Source organism: Danio rerio, chromosome 14 (genome assembly GCF_052040795.2).
Source record: "Danio rerio strain M-AB ecotype USA chromosome 14, GRCz13ab, whole genome shotgun sequence".
NCBI lineage: Eukaryota > Metazoa > Chordata > Actinopteri > Cypriniformes > Danionidae > Danio > Danio rerio.
The window spans coordinates 8539784-8557363 of NC_141034.1; the positions used below are offsets into that span (position 1 = coordinate 8539784).

General features: G+C 36.0%; 1 protein-coding gene across 21 annotated transcripts in view; it reads left to right on the forward strand.

Annotated features, from left to right (window-relative positions):
* Positions 1 to 7835: 7835 nt before the first annotated feature.
* Positions 7836 to 17580, forward strand: part of cxxc5b (CXXC finger protein 5b) — a 41376-nt gene continuing 31631 nt past the window's right edge. For 8 of the 21 annotated variants that reach the window (XM_087281202.1, XM_087281205.1, XM_087281197.1 and 5 more), the window contains exon 1: positions 14541 to 15289. The gene's annotated coding sequence lies outside the window, so the exon portion shown is untranslated. Of the gene's footprint in view, positions 7867 to 14540; positions 15290 to 17580 lie in introns of those variants that run through there. The other 13 variants (XM_087281201.1, XM_087281204.1, XM_087281196.1 and 10 more) reach the window with 2 other exon arrangements.

The window sequence follows — 17580 nt, forward strand, 5'->3', positions numbered from 1 at the left end:
TAAGAGGGGTGTGGTTAAGAATATTGCTTTGCAGTTGCTATGGAAGCCATCAGGTTGACGTCAACAGGTCTGCCCTTAAACACAGATGTAAACGGTCAAAATTTGATTGGAGATTTCCAGAAAAAAAAAAAAAAAATCTTCAGTGCGTTAATTTGCACAAATTAATTATTCACCCTAAGAATAACATAATGTGTTGGCAAAAAAAGCATTTTGATTTCACACAGACTTTAAGTTAGTCCAAAAGATAAATCCAAATTTTTTAATTCTACTATTGAAAGAAAAAAAAAAAAAAGAAAAAGTCACATTCGTTTCACATAAAGCTTAATTGTAGGAGTGAGATAAGCAGCCAAAACCTTATTTCACAATTGTTTTCCATTTTATTTCATTATAAATGGTATATCCCAATTTAGCTATCCTAGTTGTTTAATCTTTTGTATTTAAAATAAGAAAAATGTTCAATAAAATAGTATAAAATTCAATAAAATAGAGATGCAAATTTAAATAAGTAGTGCTTTAATATTTCCAGGTCTATTTAACAGTAGCATTCAAGTAAGAAATGCAACAAAAATTAAATAACAATGTGAAATATAACATATAAAATATAACTTCAAATTAATAATAATAATAATTTTAATAAACCAAGGAATTGTACCATTTTCTGGTATATCCGCAATAATATGCACATTAAAAAGAGTCACCCTAGACCAGTGTCTGCACTTTTTTTCTCTCCAAAGGTTATGAGCAGAAGAATTGTGTTTGTCCATATATTCAATTGAGTCATAAGTATCTATTAATTTAACACCGTTTATATTGTTTTCACAGTCTTAAAGGGAACATAGTATACCCCTTTTTTTATTATTTAATATTAATATTATGGTTCTTCTGAGTGTGCCAGTTTAGGTACAGTGCAAAAAACAGATCAGATTTTTTTATTATAATGTTTTAAGTGTTTTTTTGGGGGGCGTGTACACAGTTCGCCCAACGTAACAATGGGGCGGAGCCAAGAGCTTTCCCCACTCTGTGTTTGGCAACTGACAGGCAGACAGAGAGAAGCAGCATGAGTAAGAGGATCAGCATTTAGCCGTACATGTACGACTCGGACACAGACCCAGCAGAGAGTACAAAATCATTTGTGTCTTTGTATAGTTTTAAAGCCAACTGTGTGCTAGTTTATAGTTCCGAGCTTGTACACCGAGACTTATGCTGCGTTCACACCAGACGCGGCACGCGGGTCAAACGCGAGTGATTTACATGTTAAGTCAATGCAAACGGGCGAATAGACATCCTGCGTCGCGATACGCGCGAATGGCGCGACGCGAATGACGCAAATTGCGCAGGGCGAATTGAGCGTTTTGCACGTTTGACGCGCTTAACGAGCGTTTCGCGCGAAATCTGAACTTCAGCGTACATTCACGCCGCGTTAACCAATCAGAAGCTTGCTCTTGTGGGGGCGTGATTGTGACGTAGAACATGTTGTCGGTGTTCCGAGGGAAATCCTCCAGCCTTCACCGACAACAGTTCATCAAACTCGGCTTGGCTCAGTCAGAAGCACCGCTGAAAGCCTCCGTCATCCAGGTTAAGTTTCTGGAGGAGTTTATGAGCTCACAGAGCTGGATGCACCTCTGAAAAAATGTAGTGGACTCAGACACGACCCTAAACGTATCGACGCTGTTTTTCATTTTTCATAAAGCACATAAACACTGTTATTTTCTTCATAAAATCCATGTTAGCCATTTAGCTATGAAGCTAGAGTCACCGGGCAGACAGAAGCCCTGCCCATCACGCGAATCCGCGTCTGTTCTGAAGTGAATTTGACACGCGAATGAAGCGGGGTTTGACGCGCGTATGAAGCGGTGTTTGACATGCGTATGAAGCGAGTAAACTCAAATGTTCACGCGGCTATTTACGCGCGAATAGCGCGATTTATCCACGCGTTCCGCATCTGGTGTGAACACAGCATAATTACCACGCACACTGAATTAACTTTGAATGATGCACTGGATGACCCGCTTAGAGCCGCGACACAGCACACCAGGCTCGCACATTAGCATGTTATTTAAAATGAAACTATTCAGATGGAGTGGCGCAGTAGAAACATGAAGTGTCCCGAATCATGGCTGAAGTTTAAAATGGATGCAATGAAAATTACACAATTGCAAACCTACCTACAAACAAAGTTACAAACAATAATTCCGATTACAGCGATCATGTGGAGAATGTTAATCTTGTCTTGAGTCCAATGAGCCTTACATCTAAAAATAGTGCAAGGGTGTTCCTTTAGTGACATCGCTTTGACTCGCACACTGAAAATGGCGGACGTGAAACAACAAACTGAGGATATGGTGTCAATCAACATTGGTGGGCGGGGGGACCGCACTCCTACGTCAAGTTGCAGTCGATCTAAAAACCGCTCCAATTGGTCCAGCGTTTTTATGTTGTTAATTTGAAGAAATAAAACACTCTGTGGGCGAGGCAGTGGCGGAGTGGGTAGCACGTTCGCCTCACAGCAAGAAGGTCGCTGCGTCGCTGGTTCGAACCTCGGCTCAGTTGGCGTTTCTGTGTAGAGTTTGCATGTTCTCCCTGCTTTCGTGTGGGTTTCCTCCGGGTGCTCCAGTTTCCCCCAGTCCAAAGACATGCGGTACAGGTGAATTGGGTTGGTTAAATTGTCCTTGGTGTTGTATGAGAGTGTGTGTGTGTGGATGTTTCCCAGAGATGGGTTGCGGCTAGAAGGGCATCCGCTGCATAAAAACTTGCTGTATAAGTTGGCGGTTCATTCCGTTGTGGCGACCCCGGATTAATAAAGGGACTAAAATTAGCAGTTTTTAACAGAAAACTGTTAAACAGAGCATCTACTGCGTGAGAATGAAGGATAATGGTTCACTTTCACTTTCGCTCTTGGATAGGGAAACCTTTACGCACAGACATCAATTAGCCTATAAATAATTAATTGCGTTTGTTAAGCGCAAATATTCGTTTCAAAACTATTTCTAAATTCAGTTCTAATTTCCAGCAAACGAATAAATGAACAATAATAACAAAATGTGCTCTATAACCTGAGTTATATCCTAAAACACATGCTGCGCCCCATATGGTCTAAAACCTGACAGGTGGGCAATTCTAAGCTTGTTTTTAATAAAAACAAATAGAAATATGGATATAATAATTAATACTGCTAATAATAATAACTTTATACAAAAGCAAATTATTATGAATGAACTGAAAAAGCCTCCCGAGATGAAGAAGACATAAAAGCAGTGATTTTTCATATTTATGTAGGCTAGAAAATAATATGTTTTGTAATATTTTAATCCTTAATATTTATATCCTATATTCTTATTATATCCTATATATATCCTTAATAGTTAAATTTTTTCATATGTAAAGATATTTGCCTATTGCTCTCTTGTGCGTATTAAGCAGTGCGTAAGCGAGGCGCAACTCTGCGCCGGAGTTTAGACCGGGTTAGTTTTGGTTTAATGAAAAATCTTTTATAGTTTCTCAAAATAGCGACGCGCCAGCAGTGTGCCTCAGAACGCCTTCCTTTTTAGACCAGAACGACTATGGGCGCACAAATGAGCGCTAATGCATTTGCTATTTAAACAGCGTACGCAACGCCTCAAAACGACTCTTGCGCCTAGCTAAAACTACCAAAAGACTATTGGGCTGCGCCTTGCTCCACATTGCGCCGGGTGTATGATAGGGCCCTGTGTGTTTATATCACCCCAATATGACGGTTAATACACTACACCTACACACGTCTGTCCAAACATTTTTCACCATAGGTGCTCTTTATAGTTTAAACCAACCTATTCTTTCACAGGCAGCGTCAACACCTTAACAACAGACTTATTCATTAAAAAACAAATAAAGCAAGAGAGTAAGATAAAGTAAGAGATGTGGTGCGTATACCTACAGTTCGCTTTGGTAATCTTTAATCAAAGTCTGACCATTCGTTTCCACTTTAAATGATGATGTTAGTTTGATGACTTCAGCCAGAATGTTCTTAACCCCGCCCCTCTTACCATTAGTTGGCTATGAGGGAATGATGTGCAGAAAGAAAACCCCGCCCCTACTCAATATTCAATTTAATTGGAGATGCACTGAAATAAGTCTTAGCAACTTCTGGTTCAAGTAAACGTTAAAGTCACCAAAAAAAGCAGGTTTTAAGAAATCTATCTTCATACAGGACCACACAAATTTAATTTAATTTAATACAAAAGACTTGGATCGATAACAAAACAATATTTTGTGGAATAATCATTTTCACTAACAACAAATTAAAAAAAAAATCATTTAGTCATTTTAGTAAAATTTTTATTTAAAATCTTAAATAATTTTCACTTCTTGTTTTTCCCCATCTATTAAGATGACATAAACTCACCGGCCACTTTATAAGGTATGCCTTAATAGTACCGGGTTAGACCCTCTTTTGCCTTCAGAACTGCCTTAATCCTTCGCGGCCTAGATTCAACAAGGTGCTGAAAATATTCCTCAGAGAGTTTGGTCCATGTTGACATGATGCCATCACATAGTTGCAGCAGATTTTTCGGCTGCACAATCATAATGCGAATATTCTGTTCCACCACATCCATAGGGTGCTCTATTAGATTGAGATCTGGTGACCGTGGACGCCATTTGAGTACAAAGATGATTTGGTTTTTATGACAGAGTGCGTTATCCTGCTGCAAGTAGCCATCAGAAGATAGGTACACTGTGAACATGAAGGGATGGACATGGTTAGCAACAATACTTAGGTAGGCTGTGACATAAGCCCCTTTCACACATACAGACCTTTCCGGAAAATTGCCGGCAATTTTCCGGAAAGGTTGTATGTGTGAACAGGTCCTTTTTGAAAATACCGGTAAATTCGTTCTGGCTATTTTCCGGAAAGAGAAGTTGTAACATTACCGGCAATTTGCCGGAATGCTGCGCTGTGTGAATGCAGATGGAAGATTCCCGTAATAAGCGCGTGCACGTCTAGAACGTGCTGACGTGAGACGTCCGCTTTAGCCAATCACAACAGTCAGACGCATTCACGTCCGCGCGGTTTGTGAGGATAAAAGCCTTTGAATATTTTTCCAGACACATTTAGCTGCTAGAAGTTAGTCAGATAACGTTTATATGTTCTTCTTAATGCCAACTGTGTAAATAATCATCAATGAGATGCTTATGATAAGTCGTTGTTTGTTTACCTTCAAGCTTTGCGTGTGCCCGTGAAACAGCCTGTGAGCGCCTGCACACGCACATATTATGAACATCTCAACATGAGAAAGTGATCCTGCGAAAGTTGTTCACAATATTTATCATCCACAGAGTTTGTAATTTGGTGAAATGTTTACAAATACAAGCGCAGCCGTTTAAAGCTCATTTGTGGTGAATGATGTCAGAATTTACCGGTATTTTGGAATGGATGTGTGAATGCTCTTTTCCGGAAAATTTCCGTAACGTCCTCGCCTGTGTGAACAGCGCTTTTTTGAACATACCGGTAAAGTTGTTCTGGAAATTTTCCGGATATTTACCGGTATCACTGTGTGAAAGGGGCTATTGTCACGATGCTCAATTGGCACTAATGGACCCAAAGTGTGCCAAAATAGGCAAGATGGCTCCATGCTTTCTTGTTGTTGACACCAAATTCTGACCCTATTATCCGAATGTCGCAGCAGAAATCAAGACTCAACAGACCAGGGAACAGTTTTCCAATCTTTTATTGTCCGATTTTGGTGACTCTGTGTGAATTGTAGCCTCAGTTTCCTGTTCTTAGCTGATGGGAGTGGCATCGGTGTGGTCTTCTGCTGTTGTAGCCCACCTGCCTCAAGATTGGAAGTGTTGTGTATTCATAGATGCTCTTCTGCATACCTTGGTTGTAACGAGTGGTTATTTCAGTTACCGTTGCCTTTCTCTGAGTCTGGCTCTTTTCATCTGACATCAACAGGGCATTTGCGCCCACTGGATATTTTCTCTTTTTTAGACCATTCTCTGTAAACCCTAGAGATGGTTGTGCATGAAAATCCCAGTACATCGGCAGCCTCTGAAATACTCAGACCAGTCCGTCTGGCACCAACAACCATGCCACGTTTAAAGTCACTTAAATCACCTTTCTTCCTCATTCTGATGCTCGGTTTGAAGTGCAGCAGATCACCTTGACCATGTCTACAGTCTTAAATGCATTGAGTTGCTGTCATGTGATTGGCTGATTAAAATTGCATTAACGAGCAGTTAAACAGGTGTACCTAATAGAGTAGCCGGTGAGCGTGTATTGCACTTAAAAGAAAGTGTACTGTTAACAAAAATGTGAAAAATAACTAAATAAATAACAGTAAACAAACATTTTTATCATATCGTTTAAAATTATATTAAGTAATATTATATACTATGCAATATATAATATCATATTATTGAGAATTTATCAAATATATTGAGAACATTTATTAAGAACCATTGCATGTATAACTCGCACATATGAACTAACTCCACAGAGCAGGTTATGTTCAGAGCATGTGTGTATGGCAAGTTGCATTCCTGAAAGTTACCTTGGCTTTTGGAACTGAAAGCTTATCTTATCAGGGTATCAGTGTACATATCCTCAAACTTACCTCATAAACATAAATTCAGACTTCAAAAAATGTATCTGACTAAAATTTCCAAAAACATCATACAAATGTCACATATTAACATGTTTTTCTACTTTAACTGGCATAATTTTTTATTTCTTCACCAGCGTCAGATCTAATCATAATAACCAAATATTACAACATTAATTTTCAGAATTTAACCCTTTAAATTCTGGTTTATTACAAAATATCACAGGTGTTTAATTTGTTTATTTTTTCATGAAAATTGTACATGCTAACCCAAATAGTTTTTCCTCATTAGTTGCAGTTTTGGATGTGTCAATGACAAACACCACCTTTGACTTTGAGAGATTCATATTTTTTTTTTATGGAAAAAGCCACTCTGGGACATCAAAATATTAACCAACAAATATTAATACTAATATATAACTTCAACATTAGATCTAATTATAATTACCAAACTTTCATTAGTTTTTAAAATTCTAACACTTTAAATGCTTTGTTTACAAAATGGTGTAAAAAAAAAAAAGTGTTTTTTTTTCTTTAAATTTGGATGGAATATTATGATTATTATGAGCCAAAATGTAGGCTATGCTTGGCATTAATTTCTTGGCATTAATACAGAAAAAATCATTATTATTATTATTAATATTGTTATTATTATTATTTAGGGATAGCGCCACACCTGGACTTTGGTTTCATCTATTACTAACCCACTAACACAATTGGCACGGGACAGGTGGTGTTTAAATAGCATAGCTTGTTCAAATGTCCGAATCTCTAAATAAACAAACAAACTGCAGGTGAAACCGAGAGCAGTCAGAAGACTATTAACAGTCTGCGAGTTGTTTCTGGCCTTTGAAACAGTATCTGTTAGGTGGGATGTGGAGAATCTCACTCATTGAAAAACAGGAAGCTCTGACAACATGGTGCCCAAAACCACAGGTAACTCGCAGGAGGGAGAAACAGAAGAAATGAGGAGAGAGTCTCGCGGGGGATCCAGTCTGCTGCATTTCTGCCTTGGAGAAAGCGGGTCGACGGCATTCCTCAGCGTCTGAGAAAACCGGACGTTTGCTCCTTCTCTTTCTTTTTTTTCCCTCCTCCTCCTCTCCCTGGTCTCTCTGTGCCGCGGTCTTTCAAGTGGGTTTTATCCCCTCCTGTGGAGCGGGTCATGTGTCTGTCTGCCAGAGAGAACCATGTGACGTTAATCCCGCGTCCTCATCCACCTCCCCTTCCCACAGGCCGGGAGGAGGACGCAAAGTTAGTTGGAAATCATGTGGACACGAGGATACAGGCAAGTGTTTATTAGTTTACTTATTCACGCGGTTTATTGGTGAATCAGTGGCGTGGTTTCATTTCTGGAGAGGATCTGTGTCCTGTCACATTTTCAGGGCGTCTCTGTGTGTGTGTGGAGCTTCACAGTGAACTCAGTATGATGAAACTCAGGATCCAAAGGTCTGATCAATGAGCTCGCAAACAAACCTGGCTCAAGCATCCTGGAGTAGAGCACAGTTTTTTTTTTTTTTTTTAATATTTCCCAAATTATGTTTAACAGAGCAAGGAAATTTTCACAGTAATATTTTTTCTTCTGCAGAAAGTCTTATTTGTTTTATTTTGGCTGACTAACATGGCCCTAACCTGCCTAGTTAACCCAATTAACCTAGTTAAGCCTTTAAATTTCACTTTAAGCTGTATGAAAGTGTCTTGAAAAATCTATCATGGCAAAGTTAAAATAAGTTGGTTATTAGAGATGAGTTATTAAAACTGTTGTTTAGGAATGTGTTGAAAAAACACCTTTTAACAGTAATTGGATAGAAAAGAAGGGGCGAAAAATTCAGGGGGCTAATAATTCTGACTTCAATTCAAATATATATATATATATATATATATATATATATATATATATATATATATATATATATATATATATATATATATATATATATATATATATATATATATATATATATATATATATATATATATACATATATATATATATATATATATATATATATATACATATATATATATATATATATATATATATATATATATATATATATATATATATATATATATATATATATATATATTATTATTATTATTATTATTTTATTTTTATTTTTTTGGAAAAAATAAAAATAATTCAATATAATGTATAATTTTACCTTTTATATATGAGCAATTCCATGCAAATGTCAACCTTGCCATGAAAAAAAAAAAAAAGGTTTTCACCAAAATATCTATCATTTTAAATCTGTCACATCCATAATGGTGAGATGTCACATTTTTAACAAAGCTTTTTTTTTATTTTTCAAAAAATGTCAAATAAAATAAAATCAGTTCTGTAGTGAGCTAACTCTTATCCTTTTGATTATCATTATTTCTTTTGGGTTGTGCAATGGGCTTTATTCACAGCTGGAGTTTTAAAGCCAGCGATAAACTTCCGGTGAAAGATTCATGTAACTAATTTAAATTTCACAAGGTTGTTTTTACTGCATCGATGTTGTAATGTAAATTACAATACATTTAGTTGAATAGACTTAAGCATTCATTTAGTTGTTCAAGCGTAAAACGAGATGAAAGACCATTGTAACCACTAGTGCTGTCAGTAGCAATACACTATCGCAGAAATTCCATTGAAAACACTGGGATAAAATCACCCGTCATATTTTAAAGACAAGGTGAGGGGACATAGAATTTAATGCAGTGCTTCTTGTCCGATCTGAGACCCACTTCATATCGTATATCTTACAGGCAGTGAAGATCACTGATTTTTAAGAAATCAGATCTTAAAAGTGACAATTTTGTAATGGAAAGACAGTTCACCAGGAAGCCCTTGGACTGCCTGTCTGAAAATTAAAAGTCACTGTGCATATAGCCCACTTCATTTACAGAATTTCTACAAAGTGTGTTGTATACTGTAAACTCGCTAACTTTTTTGGTTGCATCCATAACGCATGTTTATTTCCCACAAAACATGTTTATAGACTGATGTTTTTTTGGTCCCTTAACTCTGTCGTTATTTGTTTTGGAAAATATAAACAGATGTTTTATATAATGTTAGCGTATACTTTCTTTGTGAATTTATGCTTTAAGATTTTACTGCAAATGTCACATCCATTTCACTGAAATGATGTACAGTATATATATATATATATATATATATATATATATAGTGCTCAACATATGTTAAGTACACGCCTGACAGTTTTCCCATTTAGATCAATATTTTCTAAAGGAAGCTTTACAATATTATATTTGTGCATATACATTAGTTTAGTCGTGACTGAAGCCAAATCAAAAGCTAATCTAACAGAAATTAGCACACAAAAATTTAAATTGTTCGGAACAAATATTAAATAAAAAATGTAAAAAGAGCAAAATTATAGAGAAACAAAAATTTTATACAATTTAATAGTTTGTAATTTTTTTCAAATATTTTGCAATAATTTAATAATTATTAAAAATAATTTATTTTAATTCTATTTCTAAAGATGTTCGGTGACTAAAATATTATTTAAATAAATGTATCTGTTTAATAAATCTGTTTTGTTGAAATGCGCCAAAATATAGGACCTATATTCAGTGAGAAATTGATAAAAATATTCATTTTTAAAGTGTACTCCTTTATGTTGTGCACTATATATACATACACTACTTAACAAAAGTCTTGTCATCGATTCCAGTTGTGAGAGCAACAAACAATAACTTGACTTCAAGTTGGAAAAGTGGTACATTTACAAACAGATACATTTTTCTGATTAATCATTTCTTAAACTGCATCCCAATCATCCCAAATACTGCAGAAGACCTGTTGGAACCCACATGGACCCATGATTCTCACAATAATCAGTCAAGTTTGGTAAAGGAAAATCAGGATTTGGGGTTACATTCAGTATGGAGGTGTGCGAGGGATCTGCAGAGTGGATGGCAACATCAACAGCCTGAGGTATTAAGACATTTGTGCTGCACATTACATTACAAACCACAGGAGAGGGCAAATTCTTCAGCAGGATAGCGCTCCTTCTCATATTTCAGCCTCCACATCAAAATTCCTAAAAGCAAAGATGGTCAAGGTGCTCCCAGATTGGCCAGCCCAGTCACCAGATATGAACATTATTGAGCATGTCTGGGGTAAGATCATAGAGGAGGGATTGAAGATGAAACAAAAGAATCTTGATGAACTCTGGGAGTCCTGCAAGAATACTTTATCTTCCATTCCAGTTGACTTTATTAATAAGTTATTTGACATTTTATTTGAAGTCATTGCAAAAATGTATAGATGCAGTCCTCCAAGCTCATGGGAGTCATACACAATATTAATTCTTTCTCACCATGATTTACATTTTATACTGTAGATTATTTGTGTTAAGTGACAAGACTTTTGTCTAAGCAAAGTCAGACCTTACTGTCTTAATGAAATAATTAAAAATCAAGGCTTCATCATATTTTATTTTGGTAAAATAAGCGTAATCTAGAGGCATTTGCCTTTCATATAAGCCACTTCTGATAACAAACGATCAACTAAAAGTCAAGTTATTAATTGTTGTTCCTAAAACTTGTATAGGCGACAAGACTTTTGTCAGGTAGTGTACATACAGTGCTCAACATAAATAAATAAATATTTTGATTAATTTCAATACTATATAATATGCTATTAAATCTGGAAGTACGGCGAGTCAGTGGCACAGTAGGTAGTGCTGTCGCCTCACAGCAAGGAGGTCGCTGGTTCGAACCTCAGCTCAGTTGGCGTTTCTGTGTGGAGTTTGCATGTTCTCCCTGCCTTCGCGTGGGTTTCCTCCGGGTGCTCCGGTTTCCCCCACAGTCTAAAGGTCATGTGGTACAGGTAAATTGGGTAGGCTAAATTGTCCGTAGTGTATGAGTGTGTGTGTGATTGTGTGTGTGGATGTTTCCCAGAGATGGGTTGCGGCTGGAAGGGCACCCGCTGCGTAAAAAGTTGCTGGATAAGTTGGCGGTTCACTCCGCTGTGGCGACCCCAGATTAATAAAGGGACTAAGCCGACAAGAAAATGAATAAATCTGGAAGTGACTGTTATCAATATATATTTTTTTCAATAATATATTATAATTGTCTTTAAATATTTAAAAATATGACAAAAGGGGTTTTTCAAGCATTCATGGGTAATACCACTTTTTTTGAACGTACAAGTTTAAATCTTATTGCCACTATATTTGTCAAAGTTTTAATAATATACAATGTAGCCTAATGTGATGTGATCAGTTAGTTATTTTATATATTGAATGAAAATATGAATTAGGAGATCATTTCAGGTGTTTTGAGTAAAATATTAATTTGTATTTAATGGACGGCTTTTCTTTTCTCTCAAAAACTACTATTGTTTTATTATTATTGTTATAAGCATGAATGCTCTAAGTGCTATTTCTACAAGTTGTATTATGGTACTGTTGTGTTATGAATTATACTATGGTACATTAGCTGCCATATTAGTCCCTATAATTACTACAGTAATGCCAAAAAGCAACTGTCTTTTTAAGCTATACCTATTCTATGTGTTCAAACGAATATTAGTATCATTAGCAGGCCTGCATTTGAAAAAAAAAAAATCTTTGGAATAAATTATGATAGTTATATTGAGACACATTTTTGTTCAGTGTAACTACAGTACAACATATACTGTCATCATGGCAAAGATAAAAGAAATCATTTATTATAAATTAGTTATTAAAACTACACTGTAATTGTTTTACCGTAAATTCACAGTAAATTACTGGCTAATAATTGCATTACATTCACAGTAAAATACTGTACGTAAATTCACAGCAAATTACTGTGAGGTAGTTTACTGTAATTTTCTGGGATTTTGTTACATTAAATTACTGTAAAATAACAGCCATATAGTTTAACTTCATAGTAGAGAGTGAAGTCCATTACTGTGATTTCACAGTATTTGTCTTGTAGAATTAACTATATTTTACTGTGAAGCAGGCTTTCCTCTGCTAGTCATTCTAACATTTACCATGATTTTGAAATGATTTTGGGTGCATTTAGCAATCTTTGGTTTCATGAATCAATTGCTTTTGTTCCAGTTTATTACATTTTTTGCTAAGCACAAAGTTATGTTAAAATTATTTCATATTTGCATGTTAACTGTAAAAAATTTAAAAAAAGAGGTACAGTGCACCTAAAAATGAAAATTTACCATGACATTCATGTTGTTTCAAAACAGGACGATATTCTTTCAAGTTATTTTTGAAGATGTAACGAAATTGTTTTTATGGCTGCAATAATATTCTGTTATTTCTAAATATCAAAAAGTGCCAAAACTAGCATAAAGGTTATTTGTATCAATGTCTATGTTAAATGAAATAAAAAGAGTTTGAATTAACATGCAAAAGATATAGCCCTTTTACAGTAATTTGCTGTAATCATCCTACCCACATTCATTGCACAATAAAATGATGAATACTACACATTACTGTGAATTTTTACAGTTAAATCATGCAAATACTAATGTAATTTACTGTGAAAAATTACAATAACATGTTGTAAAAATCTGGACAACTTTTACAGTGTATGTTTACATATGTGCTCTAAATGTAAATATTTTCTCTCTGTCCGTTAAACAGAATTGGGATAAAAAAAATACACAGGCTAAAAATTCAGGAGGGCGATAATTCTGACTTCAACTGTATATGGTCATTTTTATTTAATGTTGTGGTATAGGCTAATTCATAATGTTAAACTTTGTCCCATAAGCATTTTGTGAATATTGATGAATGAAGAAAAAAGCATGATGGGAAGTGCAGCAGCAGTTGTGTCACTTTACTCAAGCTTAAACTTTCCCGTTAATGCAATTGTGGAGGGCTGAAACACGCAACCCCCCCTCTCAAACCCGCAGCCGGCAGCGCCGCACTGATCGATCCGCATTGATCGTCCCTGACGAGCTGTTCCACTTTCCAGCCAATGCACGCGCGCCCGTCTGCGATTGGGAAGGAGCCCGAAACGGAGGAAAATTTCTGCCGCCCTGGCGGTGTCACTTCCCCACACTTCAGCTGGCCGCCTGCCAGACTCACAGGACGCTCACAAGAGGTGGAGTGGACTCGAAGAGCGAGGAGGAGCGTCCGCGAGCCACTGGACCGACGGACAAATGGACCCACAGCAAAATGGCTCTTCGGCCACAGAGAAACACGACGATAATATGGTAACGACCGCACAGATGAATGACTGTTGGAGAAGATACTCTGTGGCTTTTCTAATTTGATTGAATGATAATAAAATAATCAATTGTGAAATGATTTAATCTAAATGTCATGTCTTATTACGATTAAACAACAATCAAGTAACAGTGTAAATGTGATTAATAAAATACTTATAATAAAAATACTCCATAAGCCGTATAGATTTATTCACGCATAAAATAGGCTAATAATATTACCAATTATAAACTAATATAATTTTTTTTTACAAGCAATAACAATATAATGCACGTGAATGCACGTTTTGCTTTTATTAGGCTACTACTAATATTATTTCTAATTATTATCATTTAGTTACATGATTATTTGCAATTTGAATTTTACGCCGATTAACAGCACCCCTCAGGATTATATCTCTTATAAGTGAATGGTGTCGTGTTCTGCATATTAATATGTCAATCAGCAGCAAGTTCCTGGAAAGCGTGAATGTGCAAAAGTTCTGATATAATAAATCAATCACGCGCGCAGCCAACAGCCGTTAAGAATGGAGTCAACAATGGGCAGAGCGTCCAGCCCTCTCAAAACTATTCTTCATTCATTATTCCTCTCTCATATGCACAGAGAAGAGCGACAGCAGCAGCGCAGACGCCCCTCGCCTTCATCCACACCTCTTGAAGGTTTATTTATTTTGTCCCCGACGGAAAGTCCACTTCGGTTTTTGTGTGAAGCTCCAAAAATCTATGAAATGTGTTTGCATGTTCTTCTCCGGGCGCGAGGATGTGGAGGTGGGATAGAGAGACGCGAGAGGCTGGAGGAGCGCACGCGCTCGCTCTCGGACAAAGTGCGTTCTGCGCGTATCTGCCGGCGTTTGGGCTTTATTGAAGGAAACCGCGAGCACAATTCTGTCTGGGTGAGCATTTGCATTCGTTTGCCTCTTTTACACTGCGTTCTCTCCGTCTCTTTTCTTTAAATCTCCGCAGCGCGTGAGAGCACCGGACCGCTCGGACAGTCGGAACGCTCCCCTCGGCTCACGCGAGCGGCGCGAACGAAAAGACGCCCGTGTTGGCGAATATGCAGATACGCCGTGTTTATCAAAGCGAGGGGAACGAGACTTTGTTGAGGACTGTTCAAAGTTACAATGACATGCAGCCGAGACGAATAAGTTGGCAGGGAAATAACAAGGGAATGCGCTTAGGCTAACCAACGCGACGTGTTGGCGCATACCGCGCGCTGTCACCATAGACACATCGCTCGAGATGAGACAAAAGGGATTTTGTTTTACTTTCTAAATGATCCGCGGTTCATCTGCGTGACAATTTGCCTGTATGCGTTAGATGCATCGGTGCAACTTTGCCACGCGTAATCAAATAGGCGCACGGAATACTTGCATTTACGGGTATTTGTTTGTTATTCGGCTGCCACTGTAAACATACCATTGTGACATTTGTCGGTTGTCCGGATAAAAAAAATAAAAATACGTGGAGTATACCGAGTGGGAATGTGTGAATAATTCAGAAACCCTCTTGGAGAGAGGTAAGTGTAAATCAAGCTACGCGCGGTTTATCATTAATCCATTATGAGTTGCATGCAAACTTTTTGTGTGTGCTGCGTATTTGCATTCTAATTATCTCAACCACCCAACGTGAATATATGCAATCAGCCCAGGTCTGTGTCTCCGATTGATCCGGCGGGGGTTTAATTGAGGGGATTGTTTGACGGAGCACGTAGATCTTGATAAGCAGGTCATCTTGTTTAGGCACAGTTGGGCTATTTGTGCAGGTTTGGCCATTGTTCCCTGGTGATGTCCAGATCTCTCTACGTCGCGCTATTGTCCCCTCTGGCTCGCCGCAATACTGGACACAGCAATTTCCGAGTGCATGCGAGCCTCGTCTGTGTGTTTGACATATGAGGAGGTCCAGCGTTGCATCGCCGTTCAAACTGTTGCTAGGAACTTGTTTATCTGTAAGGCAGGTCAATGATTGACGGAAACCCTCACTGTATGCAGCTTTTGTCCTGCTTTACCTGCAGATCAGGGGTCTCCGTCTCCAGTAAGTTTTTATTCCCATCGTGACTCTTTCAAGTGGATGTGATGTAATCATAATGGATACGGTCAGGTGTTTTGATGACAGCTGTAAAAAAGGGTTTGTCAGGTAAACGTGGAACAGAAGGTTTTAATTGACTCAATCAGCTGAAATGCGCGTATAAGACTTTAACGCAGACTCATTAACACAGTTTTTGGATCCGCTAGAAATGGCATCTGCTCACTTTTACAGCTCAGCGAGTGTTAGTGTTTATATTTGAACGTGATTTTTGTTTTTATAGTGTTGATTACTAAGAAGTTAATGAATGGGTTCAATGTTATTGGAAAAGAATTCAATTCTGTTAACTTAAAAAGCCTTTTTTTTTGGTCCTATAGGGGGGTCATGATGTCACATGGGGTAAGTGGTCACAATAGACTCTGACATTAAATAGGAACATTTAAATAGTAGCTATAAAGCAATACATGAAAATCAAATATATATATATATATATATATATATATATATATATATATATATATATATATATATATATATATATATATATATATATATATATATATATATACAGTTGAAGTCAAAATTATTAGCCACTGTTTATTTTTTTCAGAAGATTTTTTAACACATTTCTAAACATAATATCATTTTTAATAACTAAATTCTTTTATCTTTGCCATGACGGCAGTAAATAATATTTGACTAGATATGTCTGTAGTTCTGTAGACTATCAAAAAATATAGCTTAATGGGGCTAATAATTTTGACCTTAAAATAGATTTAAAAAAAATGAAAAACCGCTTTTATTCTAGCCAAAATAAAACCAGAAGAAAAATTATTATCAGAGATACTGTGAAAATGTCCTTGCTCTGTTAAACATAACTTGGGAAATGTTTAAAAAAGAAAACAAAAATGTTTATATTATATTATATTATATTATATTATATTATATTATATTATATTATATTATATTATATTATATACCAGGGGTTCAGTCAAAATGTTTGACAAATAGAAAATATAAAACCATTTTAAATAATAAATAATAGCAAAATCTTATTAATATAAACAAACACATAATATTTATAAAACAAATAAAAGAAAAATTATTTTCATTAAAATGTTCTAATAAATAATTAATAAAAAATAATAATTAGATTTAAATATGATTTTAATAAATTAACTAAAATGAGATTCAAATAATAAAAAACACAAATAAAATAGAAATAAATTAACACAATTTTAAATACATTAAAATTTATATTTAAAAATAATTCATATAAAACGAGTAAATAAATAATCATACTATTATTTATTTACTCTGTTATTTTAAGTAAATAAATGTGTAAATATGTGTAGAAAAAATGTATAAGGTAACTTAATATAAACTAAATATTTTATAATTTATATTTTAGACCTATTTAAAATCTTATTTACCCTATCCTTATCCAAAAAATGATTACGTCTGCAAGTCTGTTTTCACTCTAAGAGGATGCAAACTGCAGATCTCTGCCATTTCAAACATGTGATAACATGCCTTAATGAAATATGATAAACTATAGATGCTAGATATTTGACTGCAAAGATCAAAAATGTATGCGACAACTAGCCCCTTGTAAACTTACATTACTTATATACCTTTCCCCTGAATCAGTAGCCATAGTACCTTTATCTTTAATGACTGTCACTCATAACTTGAAGTAATTTTCCCCTCTAATTATTAGCGATAGCACACTATACAGAGGCCTGGCAGTTAATTGAAATGTTAAGTCGTGGACGAGCGTGTGTA